At 38.2% G+C, this 14,865-nt stretch overlaps 1 long non-coding RNA gene across 1 annotated transcript; it reads right to left on the reverse strand.

Moving 5' to 3' along the window:
- Positions 1–12,355: 12,355 nt before the first annotated feature.
- On the reverse strand, positions 12,356–13,544 carry LOC145966917 (uncharacterized). Its single transcript, XR_014437235.1, has 2 exons — positions 13,422–13,544; positions 12,356–12,830 (listed from the first exon to the last, which is right to left on the reverse strand). It is a non-coding gene; the product is annotated as an uncharacterized LOC145966917 (long non-coding RNA).
- Between the last annotated feature and the right edge of the window lie 1,321 nt (positions 13,545–14,865).

The following is a 14,865-nucleotide window of genomic DNA, read 5'->3' on the forward strand; positions in this document are numbered from 1 at the left end:
ACTTTTTTTCACACGAAAAATAGCAAATCGAGAGTAGAATCTCTCTTTGACACGTATTGCATTTTTTAACAAATAATTTTACATGAATACCTAGAAAATTAGCAAGCCAAAAACAAGCCAATTAAGACACGAGTTGACAAATGTTAATTATATATAGTATTTTCAATATACAATATCAAGGTCAAGGTCATCAAAAAGGCATGTCCGTTAATGTAAATAATTTGCATTTTTTTTTTTATTAAAGAGGTCGGATCGAAGAAAGCATCATTATCTAATAGCCAATTTTACATTCAAGTGACGCATGTATATTAACCACCATGGATCACATTCCTTCATTGTGCGTCCGATAGCATATATCCGCCCACTGTTAGAATTATCAGTGCGCACCTCCGAGCTTTCGATAACCGCTATTTGTTGTTACACGTCGGTTACGCGGCAGATAAAAGCAGTTGTAACGCGAGCGTTTACGTTTCGCGACGTTCGCTTATCGCGACGTTTACACGAGAGCCGACAAATCGTTCCACATTTCGCGATGCGTTAAAATCGACGCTACATTGCCTGCATTCATTTTACGTAACACGTAAATTATACACGTGAAAAATTCACGCGCCAGCGTACGTTAAATACATTTTACATTTAGCGCATATCGGAGTATTAGCGCATATTAAATGCCGCCGATGAATCCCGGGACTGATTGCTGGGCCTATCCAGGTCAAATTCCGCATAATGCGACTATGCGAGACTTCCCAATTCTTGCTTCCAGCACAACAGCGGCACTGCCATCGCGTTCTATGCGGCCCCGCAGTATCGATTGCCACCACCTTGCGAGGATGAAACTGGGTCGAAAGCACAGGGGGCAGCCGCTGTTTCCACCCTCGTCCGCCACTCTCCCCCGCGCCGATTTATATCATCTCATTCTGGCCAATTTGTGCCGTTGTTACAAACAAAATAATCGGGACAGAATACATTCCTAATGATATCGTTCTATTTACGCGGTGTATACTTATTATATCGCCGTTTCCTTCTCGTCTCTATATATCTGCTCTTAAAAATATTTCCTCCCTTTTAGTTAATAAAGCGATTGTTTTCGCGAGTGTCAGGGACTCGTTCACATTTCAGAATAGATTTCAGCTCATTTACTTTTACTCTCCTCTCCTTTTGACCTGGATATTTGATCGCTTCCCTTCTGCGTTTTCTCTCCTTTTATCCTCTTCTCTTTCTTTCTTCTTTTTCACAGTGAGGCAAACATGAATTTTCAGAAAATAATCGCAACAAGAATAAGTTCAATTTTTGATGAAATGACGCGAATATAATAAAAGTAACACATGAAATGAGCAGACAAAAATATATTTATACAAGAATTCTTCTCCCTTCGCCATATCCTTTCGGACTTCTCGCTTCGACTTACACCACTGGAGATTCGCTCTCCCCCTTTCACCTCTATCTACATATTCCACCACCCTATCCGTTCATCCCTCTAACCCCCTCGATCTTCAGTGTCACGTGGGTAGGCTAGTAGGCTGCCAGACTGAGCGTTTGCCCCCTCCGCCCCGGAATGGAGAATTTGCTCGCGTTTGCGTTTCGAGCCTCGAGGAGGGTTGTGGGGAGAAAATCTTTGACATAAATAATCAGTAGTGGAGCACCGCGGTGCCGGCCCGGTCGCCATGACGACGGCATCGATCGAGGCCTACCAAGAGGTCGAAGCGAGCTACCCCTCCTCTTAGTAGGACTTCCTTTTTTTCCTTTCTTTTCCTCGTGCTTTCTTACCTCGATCTTTTCCTCCACCGATAGGGTCGACTCTTCTTCGCTCCACTTTCTTAATGAATCGTTCAATCGCTTTCGCTTCCTGATCTGCTCATCTGGAGTTGATACTGATAAGAGCCGCGATCCTTGTGGATTATCCGCTGCTTCCTTGTCCCAGGAATCTCACGATAAACATCGTGTCGCGTATTGATTATGTGTATATATAAGATATTTTATATAGAAATGTATGTAAACTAGAGGCTGTTTTTTAGATAAAAGAATAGTAGTTTTTTAATAGTATCGAGACCTTTTCAAATAATATGTAGAATGTAAAAGACATGTGTTAAAAAATAATTTGATAATTAATTTATTAAATCAAACTCTAGAAGACGAAATATTATATCAACAATATTTTTATCAATATTTAATCATATTTTACAATAATATCCTATATAAAATTGCTATCTAAGTATAATGAATGAGAACACCTGAACTGAATTCAATGTCGAAGAGGATCGCAAAGAATGCGAGAGATTAACAAATATTTCAACCGGAAAGTTTTCTTCGAGGTGAAATGTCGAGGAGCTAGAAATATTACAGAAAAAACTGAATCTTACCCAGTAACCTACTTTTACGATATTTTCAAATACATTAAAACAATGCCCTGCTTTAGTCAGAAATATACTAATCTCGATTTATGTTTGTCCACAATATTTTGTACAAAGTATAAAAAAATTCAAATTTCATATTTTCGAAACTCTGAAGGAAAAACTTCACAAACGCAGGATAAATATTCGCAATTTGGAATCGGTTATCGGTTATGTAATTGAAAATCAAGTTCAATTTAATAAATTAATTTAAATCAATTTAATTTTAATTTAAATCATGTCGAACATTAAATATATTATTTTTTCATATAAACTTTAATTACTTAAAAAATGCAGTATTTTTTACATCTATTTTTACGAAATATATACGGTATTTCATATTTAGATCAGTAGAGATTTGAAAGTGAGTTCGGAAGAGGGAGAAACGCGGCTTTTTCTTAAACGTTGGAAAAGCACGAAAAGAAACCGCAAGTCTGTGCAATCTGCGGCAAGCCCGACGCTTCGTGCACGACGCTCATGACGAAGCGTTTCAAGGCTGAAGCGTCGCCCCTCTCGTTCGCGCTCCCCCAGCTCGTACCCAGCTCGGGCTTCATCCTTTTCCGTCCGATGGATCTATCCCCCTATCGCATGACTCCGCAGCGTTACGCAACAGCCAGCGCACGCACGCGAGCGCGAGCGTGAACGCGGCGTTGCCGAGCGAGCGAGCGGTGGCTCGGGGGGGAGCGGGGGCGTGCGTGTGTACATGTGTGTGTGTGTGTGTGTGTGTGTGTGTGTGTGTGTATATATGTACATATGTATTTATAAGCCGTAGTAGAAATGCGGGTATGCTTCGAATATATATGTGCTTTACACAGGTTTAGAGACGACTCCGATTGAGGCGGTCCGACTGAAACTAGGTGTAGGTTCGAACGACCCGGAAACCGCGACCGATGGATATTACGTAAATGATTATTACGACAATTGTTGCGATGCGATGCGAACGAGTAATTTGCGAGAGATCGCGGCGATGGATATATTCCGCGGAAGCGACCGATAAGACTCGTAACGACATTAAATAATAATGAAAATAAATAAATATCGTAGAGAAGTGTATATGTGTGTATGTATGCATATGTGTGTGAGAATCGATGGAACATACGAGTTTGTTCGTCCCTCCATCAGAGGGTTCGTATAGTTGGCAGCTTCGTTTACACTTCCGGTGAACTTCCGCATAGCGAGAAGACACGCGTGCACCTGCGATCGCAGAAACGATTTTTTTTGCGTGTCGCACCGCTTATTTAGAAAGGGAATAAAAATCAATCGTTACTCTTCTGGACAGAGACGCATCAATTGTACACGCGAAGACCATCATCTTCATCGTCAAGAAGGTAAAGACTGACGTTGCAAAGAAGTTACATAAACAAGAGGAATAATGGAAGGGGAATGTAAAAACAAATATAACGACATATCTCGATTCTGTCATCGAAGCGCGAGGTTGCAAAAATATAAAAGTAGATTGGAACGAGATATAATAAAAAGAGAATAAAGAAAGAGAGGCAGGAAGAAGACAACATCTTCGTGAATCCCTCCGCGTCCCTTCGGCAACATTTTTCCCTGTCCGTCCTCCCGTTCTCCTCTATCTTGACGAGGAACTGCTCCGACAATAGCTCTTTTTTTCCGACGACGATGTCCGAAGGTCGAAACGCGAGACGAGTCGACTGATGTCGAATGGAAGAGTAGCGACGAGGCAAAATGGCGAGCTCGCGTTCACGTAACCGAGAGAGAGAGATAGACAAAGGGGCAGGGGAATCCCTCCCTATACATCGTGCTAAATCTAGCGCGCGCAGCTTTTTCTCGAGTGCTCACAAGGTCGATTAATTACGCTCGCGTCTTTTTGCGGCCGTCTCTCATTATACAAGTTCTTTTCTTTAAACACCGCATAAACATTTCGCACCTTGAACTCGTGTGTTAGAGATGAATAAAATAGAAACGAATAAAAAAAGATAACTAAAAAGATAACTCAAAGTTGTACGCCGGAAGTTATACATATATGATCGAAAAAAAGAAGCATATAAATAAGATAACTCTTCCAATGGAGAGAAATATACAGGGTTTTTGAAAAGTCCGGAAACGGTCGAATATCTAAAAAATAAAGCATTTTAGAGAAAAATGTTTCAAATAAAAGTTGTTTGGTTTAAAGAGAGCTATAAAATGGTGGTAATGGTTTGACCTTGAATAGTCGCTGGAAAGTCACATGAAGGTCACCTTGAATTTTTCAAATGGAACACCCTATATATTTTTGCACATTCTTGTAGCTCATCTCGGGAGCTTTCTAAAACACTATAATTAAGTTAGTTTTTATTAAGTACTTTCCGAGTTATAAGGCTTGAAATAATTTCTTAATTTTACATAAACCGTAAAATATCTTGTAAAATATTCATTTTTCGATTATCTTACCATAATACTTTTACGTACAAAATAATGAGAGGAATCAATTGGTGTAAAGAAAACACATAATTGTTTCGAAAAAAAAATGTAATTGTTAATTGCAAATTACATTTTTTTTCGAAACAATTATGTGTTTTCTTTACACCAATTGATTCCTCTCATTATTTTGTACGTAAAAGTATTATGGTAAGATAATCGAAAAATGAATATTTTACAAGATATTTTACGGTTTATGTAAAATTAAGAAATTATTTCAAGCCTTATAACTCGGAAAGTACTTAATAAAAACTAACTTAATTATAGTGTTTTAGAAAGCTCCCGAGATGAGCTACAAGAATGTGCAAAAATATATAGGGTGTTTCATTTGAAAAATTCAAGGTGACCTTCATGTGACCTTCCAGCGACTATTCAAGGTCAAACCATTACCACCATTTTATAGCTCTCTTTAAACCAAACAACTTTTATTTGAAACATTTTTCTCTAAAATGCTTTATTTTTTAGATATTCGACCGTTTCCGGACTTTTCGAAAACCCTGTATGTCTAGGCAAAGAGTTGCAGATTAGAAAATTACGTACGCTCTTGCTAATGTTAGCAGCGGGAAATATTAGTTTTACAACTCGTCAATTACGGGTGCGAATTTCCATTTAAAACAATTGCCGCATCTCTACGTTTTATGTGAAAAAAAATTATCAATGCATATGAGTCATATTTAAATAAAAAACGATGTATTATCAATAGCTAAATTTTAAAAGATCTTGATGTAATGTTTCAGGCAGTTCTTTACAAATTAAATTTCGCAGTCTTAATGTAAAGGAGTAATTGCAATCTTACCATTCAATTTCTTTTATTTCGTTTAATTTATATACTGCTTTTTTCAAGTTAAAATAAAAAAATAACTCCGTAATAATTAAATTATATTTAAATTTAAGGATATTTTATGAAACATTATCAGAAATATCAAACATGATATAAGCTAAGTAATAACATGCAGATGGAAGAATTCTTTTATGCATCCATCATGGATTCAATTCATACACCTTGGAGCGGTTAGAATACTGTTTCGCAAATACGAGCCATCGTATTTACAATGGAGCATTTTATTGTAACTGTCATGATTGAGCATGAACACATACACGTATACATCTTGCAACATTATACTTATGATAGTTACGACACGTAGAAAAGCGCGCTTGCGCGATGCTTCCTGCGTATATCGGGGATGCCCTACATTTCTGAACTATACCTACCCGTGTCCACATTACATGTGCTACGATCGGTGGTGGGGGAGTTTACGAATGGACGGAAGGAGATCGATGAGAGGAAGAAGCGTATATACTTTCTTTCTCTCTATTTGTATTATATATTTTTTATAAATAGTTATATTTAAGCTATTACAATATAAAATTATATAGCAATCATTTCGAAACTATTTGAAAACGATGTAATTACAATTGAATCGGATCATAAATATAGATATGTTACATGTAAATGCGATCATACAAACCCATACAGCACAAAACATTGTTGTAACATTGCAGCAATATTGCGGAAATATTATAATGTTGCTACAATATTGCTGTAATGTTACAACAATGTTTTATGCTGTATGAGAGGGAAGAAATAAAAATATGTTATTAGTGGAACTTACAATAGCTCATTTTTTATAGAATTAAATTTTATTTAATTCTATAAAATCAATTAATTTCTATTAAAATCAATTAACTTTAAAATTAATAAATAATGAGAGAAAGAGAGAAATAAGCAAGAAAACTTTAATATTACTGTAACTCATTATTATTCATCGTAAAAATGCGAAATAAATTGAATTGGGATTAAAAATTAAGATCAATTATCTCTTAAAAATTTGCCGATGGAATTCGCTGTCACCTTGCATTGTGTAAGCAAGAAAGTTGCATTCCGCAAGCGGGCCAAGAACAACACAGCGAAGAGTGTGCAGAGTGACACAGCGCGCGTGTGCAATGACACAGATCCGCGTTTCCGAACCTCTTCCCTTTCTTCAACCTCCTCCTCGTCAATCCCTTTACTAACTAGACCGGTGCATCTATGCGAAAGGTAGGCCGCGTAAAATTGAAGGCCGCAGCTTCCTGAATTTTTTCCAATTATTTTTCATCCCATTGTATTTTAACGATATATCTTCACATGTGAGAGACTCGCTGCAAATTCGCTGTGCATATAAAATACCTTTGAATTCGATTAGAACGAATTCTTACGTTGAAAGAGGCTTCGCGCTTCGATAGAATCTCCCTCACTTACATTTTCAACTAATACAAACTCTTAGTTTCGTAGAAGCATCCGAACGGGTTACGTCATCAAGCGTGAGAACCGTCCGTGATCCTTCCAGGACTCCAGAATAGGATCCCTTCCTCTTTAAGGCAAGAGGGCTGGCCGATAGAAATCGGCTCTGAGGATAGGCGGGTGCGAACCGCTCGAGGGGCGAGGGAGGAGCGCCGCAGAATGGTATTTCCGTTGTGTTATATCGTCTGTCCATTTGGCAGGCTTCAGGTTTGACCAGGAGCATGCGCGCAACGTGCGTCCACCTACCCGCTCATCTACCTGCCTACTAATCTGTCTGCCTGTTTACCGGTTTGCCTTGATCCCCTGAATAATCAGTAGGTGGGTTGGTAAGTAAGTAGGTACGGCTATCTTACGTAAGCTTATACCGCCGGGTCGACAAGAATGAAAGACGAACAGAAAGGGAAAAGAGAGAGAGAGAGAGAGAAAGAGAGAGAAATAGGAAGACGTAGCGAGAAGGCGGAATGAGGATGAACGATTGAAGAGTTTCTCGAGGATCATTTTAATCCAGGTATTAGTGCGATTAAAAATAATTTCGAAGGATATTTTCTCTCGAAACAGTAAGAGGTACTTTGTAACGATATAACATGCGTCTGAATAATTGTTAGCGTCGATAAGAGATAAATTTATTTTCGCATGTTTTCGATAATAGCTGATATAAATCGATACGTCGTTGTTAGATATTTCCAAATATATACATATATATATATATATCTGTGCATTAGATAATCCTATTCCAAGCGTGCAAATTTATTTCTTGTATTTCATAAATTTTCGCGATATAATTTTATTGTCTGCTATTTTTTTGACAATAGATTCTTTGTAAAGATTGATAATTTGCTTCAATCTACGCTGATCTGACGAAGCTATTTTTTCTCTTCACATACATTTTCCATACATACGACAATCGTATGAAGAACCAGGATGTTGAAGAGACTTAATCGTTTCCACGTATGACTATCGGTAATTTTCCTACATCGCGCGCCACATGAATCGGCTCGCTCGCGTGTTCGCGATTTCCAGGAAGAAAGAGAGAGAGAGAGAGAAAAAGAGATAGAGAGAAACGCGAGCGGCGGTGGCGGCGGCATGCTTTTTCCCGCAGGAGCGAAGCTCGTTGTCCTTGAGGTGTTCTCAGTTCTTCTCGTAGCAGAAAGATCCGTTTCGCAGGGCGTGGTCTAGCGATGACCTCACGGCGGCCATCTTCGGCCGAGAAATCGTTTGGGAATGGTAGTAGGCGAGAATGAAAGCCGGAGTGGGCTTTTCGGCGAAAAAGATGGATGTGAATACCAGTAAGTCCATTCGTGGGATGGAAATCATTGAAAGACGGAATTGCCGCCTTCCCCGCCGTCGTAGCTTTTCAAGTGTTCGGAGACTCAATTTTTTTCTTCCTCTCGTTAAAAAAAAAAGAATACTTGAAATATATAACGAAAGTTGTTATCCTTATAGTCCTTTCTCATCGGAAGATAGAGAAAACATTCAGGAAATTTGTAGCGTAATTAGAGTCCGGATTCTTCCTACCCTTCTCCCTTTCGAAGGCATTTCACGAGCGAGGAATAATGTGTCGTAATATTGGCATTGACGAGCGCGAGGTTGCCGATGACTCGTCACGACTATGTTCGAAGACTGCCTAATAATTGATATCGTCGATTACGTAACTTACTACCAGTCTATGCATGTATATACGCGCGATTCTTACAGACTATCTTTCCCTCTCTCCCTCTTTTTCCCTCCTCCACATACACCACATACATACACACCTGTATATATGTACACAACGTATATACAATTGCAGTAAATCTATTATTGCTAATCACTTAAGCTTACTTTTTTCCATTATGTCCATCCATTATACGTTTCATGATTTACAATGCCTTTGCGCGCGATCGATATTTATCGTCAGTATTCTGACATTGAAACGGCTTTATTTGTAATCTATTGGAAACAATATAAATAGCTGAGGGATATATATGTGTGTGTGTGTGTGTGTGTGTGTGTGTGTGTGTATATGTATAGATCTTAGATGTATTCTTTAAGAAAAGGTGCGCTGACTTCAGCTCAAGAAATAGCCGCGCTGACTTCAGCGCTAGAGTTTCGTTCATAAACGATGCGTGCTTTCATTCGTCTTCGTTTCCTCAAGGCCTAGCTGCCCCCTTTCCTGGTTCCCTTCTCCTACATCCCTTCTGCTCGGCAGATTCACCGCGGCGTGCTTATATCACGGATTCTGTCTCATTTCATCATAGTTGCCATCATTCCCCCCCCCCCCCCCTCTCTCTCTCTCTCTCTCTCTCTCTCTCGTCGCTTCCTTGCATCCTTTGTATATCCTCTTCTCCCTTGTTTCTATTCACTCCATCTCCGTTCGTCTTTGCTCTTCTCTAACATCATACGCCTGGCTCCACCCCCTTCTTTTTGCAATGATCCACGGTCTTTACCGCTGTCTCTTTGCCCCACGAGCCAACCGTTTCGCAATGATGTCATCTGCGCCATTGGCGTCGATCTCGCAATATTTTCAAGAGGCTTCGATGACAGAATTAGAGTCGGTTGTTGACAAATTTTGACAATTATCGATCTCTGATAGATTATATTTTTCAATATTAAATAATTAAATAAAATAATTATATAATAAAATATTAAATATTAAATAAAATAATTATATAGTAGAAAACAAAGCGTTACTACTAGTATTTGAAGAGACAATTTTAAAATAATCATAAAGAGAAAAATGATGTAAATGTTGCTGTAAAACACACAATTGAAATTAGCAAAATATACGTGTAAAATTTCATATTTAATTGTGTTTCATTCCCAAATTTTTCGTTACCGCTATGAAGACGTGGATCGTCTACTTCTCCGCGAAAAAGTATCCTCCTGAAATCCAGGTATGGCACATGATGAGGCAAGACGATGCGATATCGAGGCCAACGAGTAAAATTAGATAGCGAGGATGGAATCCGAGCGCCGGTATGCGAAATGGAAACGGAAACGGCTTCGGTCGCCTATACGAAAGATGGCCGCAATACGATGCCGCGCAAGAAAATGGCGCTTTAGCATCCGCAAATGGTCGGTTGCGCGTATCTCACGCTCTCTCGCGTGACAGAACGAAATATAGCACGCGCTATATTTTTCCCCCTTTTATCGTCGAATTAAATTCAGAAAATTTCAACCGTAATCCATTCTAACTGTATTATAATCCAACGTGTGATGTGTACGTACTTATATTGTTGCGTCGCGCATACGGTATCGTAATTCCCTTATCAAACACATTGATATCCAAGATATTCTATTCAGCTTTTCACTCGTTAACGCACGAATGGACGTAATGCCGCTGAGATTTCGTAACGAGTTGTTAGATTATCGAAACTACAATCTCTCGATAATTCTTGCGAAGCGGCACAAGGCAAACCGGTCCCATTTTCCTCTCCTTCACAAAAGACACGCGCGTCCGCTTCACTCCTCTTCCGCCTATATTTTTCCCTCTCGACATAACGATATTCCAAACTCTATCTCACCCGTTAGATCGGCCGCTTTACGTTACGACACGCGCGCGCAAAAACGAAACGATAGACGATAAGGCTTCTTTGCGACTAACTTTCAAACAGATTTCGTCAATTATGTATTGCGAGTAAATGGAGTTTAACCGCATATCTGGTTCTGCATACAAATGGATATCATTACATTACGTAACATATATTTAAATACTGTCCAAGGCGATTACCACTATTTGAACGTAAAGCAACACGCGCGAGCACGCGCATGTAATTGTCGGCTGTACACACTGCGTTTTTCATAAAATAACTCAAAAAGTATACCCCAAAGAATATTCGATTAAAAAGAAACGGCAAGGATATATGACGATATTATATATTTGCTGTGTTTTAATATTCATTAATTTCTTATTAATTTATATCGCAACGTCATTTTTGATTATATTGTCGAGCAATTTAGAGAGAGAGGAGAGGGGAGAGGGAGGGAGGAAAAGAGAAAGAGAGAGAGAAAAAAAACAGTATTTAATTACTGTCTACAGAATCATATATATCGTCTATGACTGCATATTTAAAAAAATTGCGTTTAAAAATTTGTATAATAAAAACAAAAAACTCATAATACAATTTATATTATTATATAATTGTTACTCGTTTTTGTGCGATTAACCATGTCTAGCATCATTAGTCATTATTAATCATACCATGCTAAAAATAGTAGTTTAAGTAGATTTTCAATATTAGTTAGTTAGTCGATGCCATAATTAAATTTTTTGCATTATCGACTAACTTTTGGTATAAGATATGAAAAAAAGATTAGCATGCTTATCATAAGACTACATGAAAATTATAAATAAATATACGAATTGTGTGCAATTAATGTACATGCATGTGGATACAAATATTTTGGAATTAAATAAAAAAAGTTTCTTTAATAAAATTACAGATTTTATTAAGATTTTAATTATACAACAATGAATATATGATATAGTTTAAGAGAATCGATTCTTGCAGTTCGTTTGGAAATTTATTTAATTTCTAACGTATAAGAAATATAATAAATACATATAATTATATCTAATATAACATTAAAGAGAATATAATTTTTTTTATATATTTTTTTCTTGTATGAAATACACATTACATAAAATATTATCAATATTATAATATGATGAAGTAGAACAGATATGCTAATTTAGCTTTTAAAACATGTTTTAATTACAAGTAAAAAATCGCACAAATTTGAATAATGAAAAAAATCAATTTAAAATTATAAATTAAGAGTTAAGTATTAAATACACTATGCATGTATTGAAAACATAAGACAGGTAGTAAAAAAGAAGAAAATTGATTCTTTTTAAGATTACTTAATCGTCGCGTAGCGATGAAAAAAATGACGCAGGTACGGAAAGATACGTGTCATAGAAAACGTCATGTCGATCCGGTTCGTTCTACGACTGGTCAGGAAAAAGAATTCGCGACGGCCGCGCGGTATTTGCCGAGTTACGAAAGTAAGCAGCTTTAGAAAGTATAGTGCGCGACAAGAGAGGTGAACGGCGGCTTAAGAGTCCGGCGTCTCTAGCGCAATTACGGGGCCCAGCGGCGTATTTGGGCAACGCTAGTAGTATAGGCATGTAGACAGAATTTAAATCACGTTCGATTTCGCACTTTTACTTATTTGAAAGTATCATAATGTCGAGACTTTATGGTAATCTAATATCGTGCTAATAATCATGAATAATCAAGAGAAAAAGATTTTTGCTTGAAAGAAATGATAAAGTCAATCAAAATTAACATTCATATAATTAATATATTGAAACAAGAAGGTAGAAACAATAATAATGTGCAAATATGTTATTATTGTTCCAAATTATTCTCCTGCAAACATATTTTCGTAATCATATTGCAAGAAATAAATTTCGTAAATCCATGGATGGAGAAATATACATATCGTAATAATTCTAGGAACATTTTTATATATGAATATAGTAAAATTTTCGCGCACACATGTAAATATCTAGTTTGACTCGCGTTAATTTAAATGTTGGAGAATTGACGAGGATTGCGAAAATCACGATCCACACATCAAATCGAAGGAAGAAGTGTGTCGTCAAGAGAATCCATTGAAGTATGGCCGGTGCTCGCTCAGTGTTTTCCATATTCCCAGAGCCTCTCAATATTGTCTGTACAGCTGGGGGAACACGACTTCCACTGTTGAGCCCGTGCTATGTACAAGTGTCGAGTCGCGAATTAGAAAATCTGCGGAATTGCGGAGTCCAAAATTACGCGTCGGAATTAAGGAACTGAACAAGGATGAAAAATTTCAAACGTGAGAAATAAAAGATACATGTTCGTAATAAATAAAGTTAATAAGGGATTCAAAACCGCTTTAAAAATTAATAATATGAGGAATTTAAGGATATGTTATATCGCGATGTGTATTACATCTTTAAAAATACCAATAATATACATATATTTTTATAATAATACTAAAAATATTATAGAATAACTCGTATGATCCTTGTTAAATATAATCTATAGATTCAAAATTTCTAAAAGATATTGAAAAGTGTATGAAATTTAGAAAACAAAAATCAAGAATACTCTCCAGATCTGTAGATTATAGAAGATAAGAGTATATATATCAGAACAATTTTATAAACTGAAAAATCCTTGAATATTCTCAAAAGTTAAATTATGTGGATCTCAAGCTCCGAAATCTTAAATACACGTAATACACGAATAATCTTATATCGCCGTTATTCGCCACCTTTTCTTTCTCGCTAGAAAAAGATGGCAAACGACGGCGAGAGTTTGGGGGACCTTTTCGGATCCAGCTTTACCGCGCACCCAAAGAACGGCGGAAGCATTATTACATCCCAAGCGGAAAACGGGTGTTGAGTCGCGCTTTGTCGCAGGGCCGATAGGAGAGAGAAAAAGACTGACTGTCGTTTTGCATATAAGCCAAGCCAGTTTCTCACCCCCACTGACCCAGCGACCGAGAGAGAGCCTGCGCTATTGTCGCGCGAGACAAGAGTGGCGGCTCTGGGGTGGTCCTTCCCGTCTCTCCGTTGCTTCCTGCTGCGCTCTCCGGTGCGTACCCGCCGTCGTCGGCCGTCGTAACAAACGTTAGATCACACACTGGCTCGGCGAGCGAGGCCCGAGCCACGGAATAATCACGTGACAGCGACGGTTGCGTCATACAGTTCGGCCCCTCTCGCTAAGCTCGCTTGAGCGGACCAACGAGTGAGAGAAGGCCGCCATCTTTCGCTGAATGAGCGAGAATATGCGAGAACGGAGAGAGAGAAAGAAAGAAAGGAAAAGAGAGAGAGAGAGAAATCGCGACACACGGCACCATGGATCACTGATATTTTCTTCCATTTTTCTCGGCCTCTCTCTCTGTTACTCCTCGATCTAACTGTTCTCTTTCTACCGTAAATATGGAAATTGAGAATTATTGAGATCGAGACTCCGGAAAAATTGCTCATGTATAGTGCGTCAATGAATTTTAGTTAATTGAAATTTGGAAATTAAAATGTATAGGATTAAAAGAGAGAGTTCGTGGAATTAACGATTAGATTTATGGAAAGTGCGAAATTTAAAAGTTCGAAGACGCGGAATGAAAATTTGAAAATAACGGATTCGTACATTAATAATTTGCATTTTCACCTTCCTCGCGAGACGGGAATTTTGCCAAACGAAACGCATCAAGATCGATCGCGAAAATTTGAAATTCGAATCTCCCAATCACTCTCCACAGATTATGTTGGTCGTTGAATGAAAGTATTCGACCGTACTAGGCGTGCGCGAGAGGTACATAGAGAAAAGGAAAAAGAGAAAAGTGAGAGAGAAAGAGAGAGAAAACGAGTCCAAAGACTGCGATAAATAGGTTAGACGGTCGCGGTCAATAGGTCGCGTACTTTTTAAAATCCTTTCATAGAAAGAGAGAGGGAAGAAGAGAAAGGGGGGAGAAGGTAGGTACGATGAGATCACTGTTTCGTGGTATCTATCTCTCTCTTCTTCTCTTTTCCCTTAATCTTTCGCTCTTGAAAGAGAACAGATTTTTTTTTTTCTTCGACACCTATGCTCGTCACGATACTCACGATACACACAGGAAAAGAATTAAATTTGAAGATCGCGGCCAAAGAAATCGGCCGCGCGTGATCAACACGATTCCGAGATTCAAACACGAAAATTCTGCTTCCGGTCACGCCACGCACGCAGAATTCATCTGGCAATATCCCTCCGACAGCGCCTTTCCCCTCGTTGGTTTCTCTTCTTTTTAAATTATCCG

This window comes from Camponotus vicinus, unplaced genomic scaffold (genome assembly GCF_025532165.1).
Source record: "Camponotus vicinus isolate PSW18456_S1 unplaced genomic scaffold, iyCamVici1.0 SCAF_2, whole genome shotgun sequence".
NCBI lineage: Eukaryota > Metazoa > Arthropoda > Insecta > Hymenoptera > Formicidae > Camponotus > Camponotus vicinus.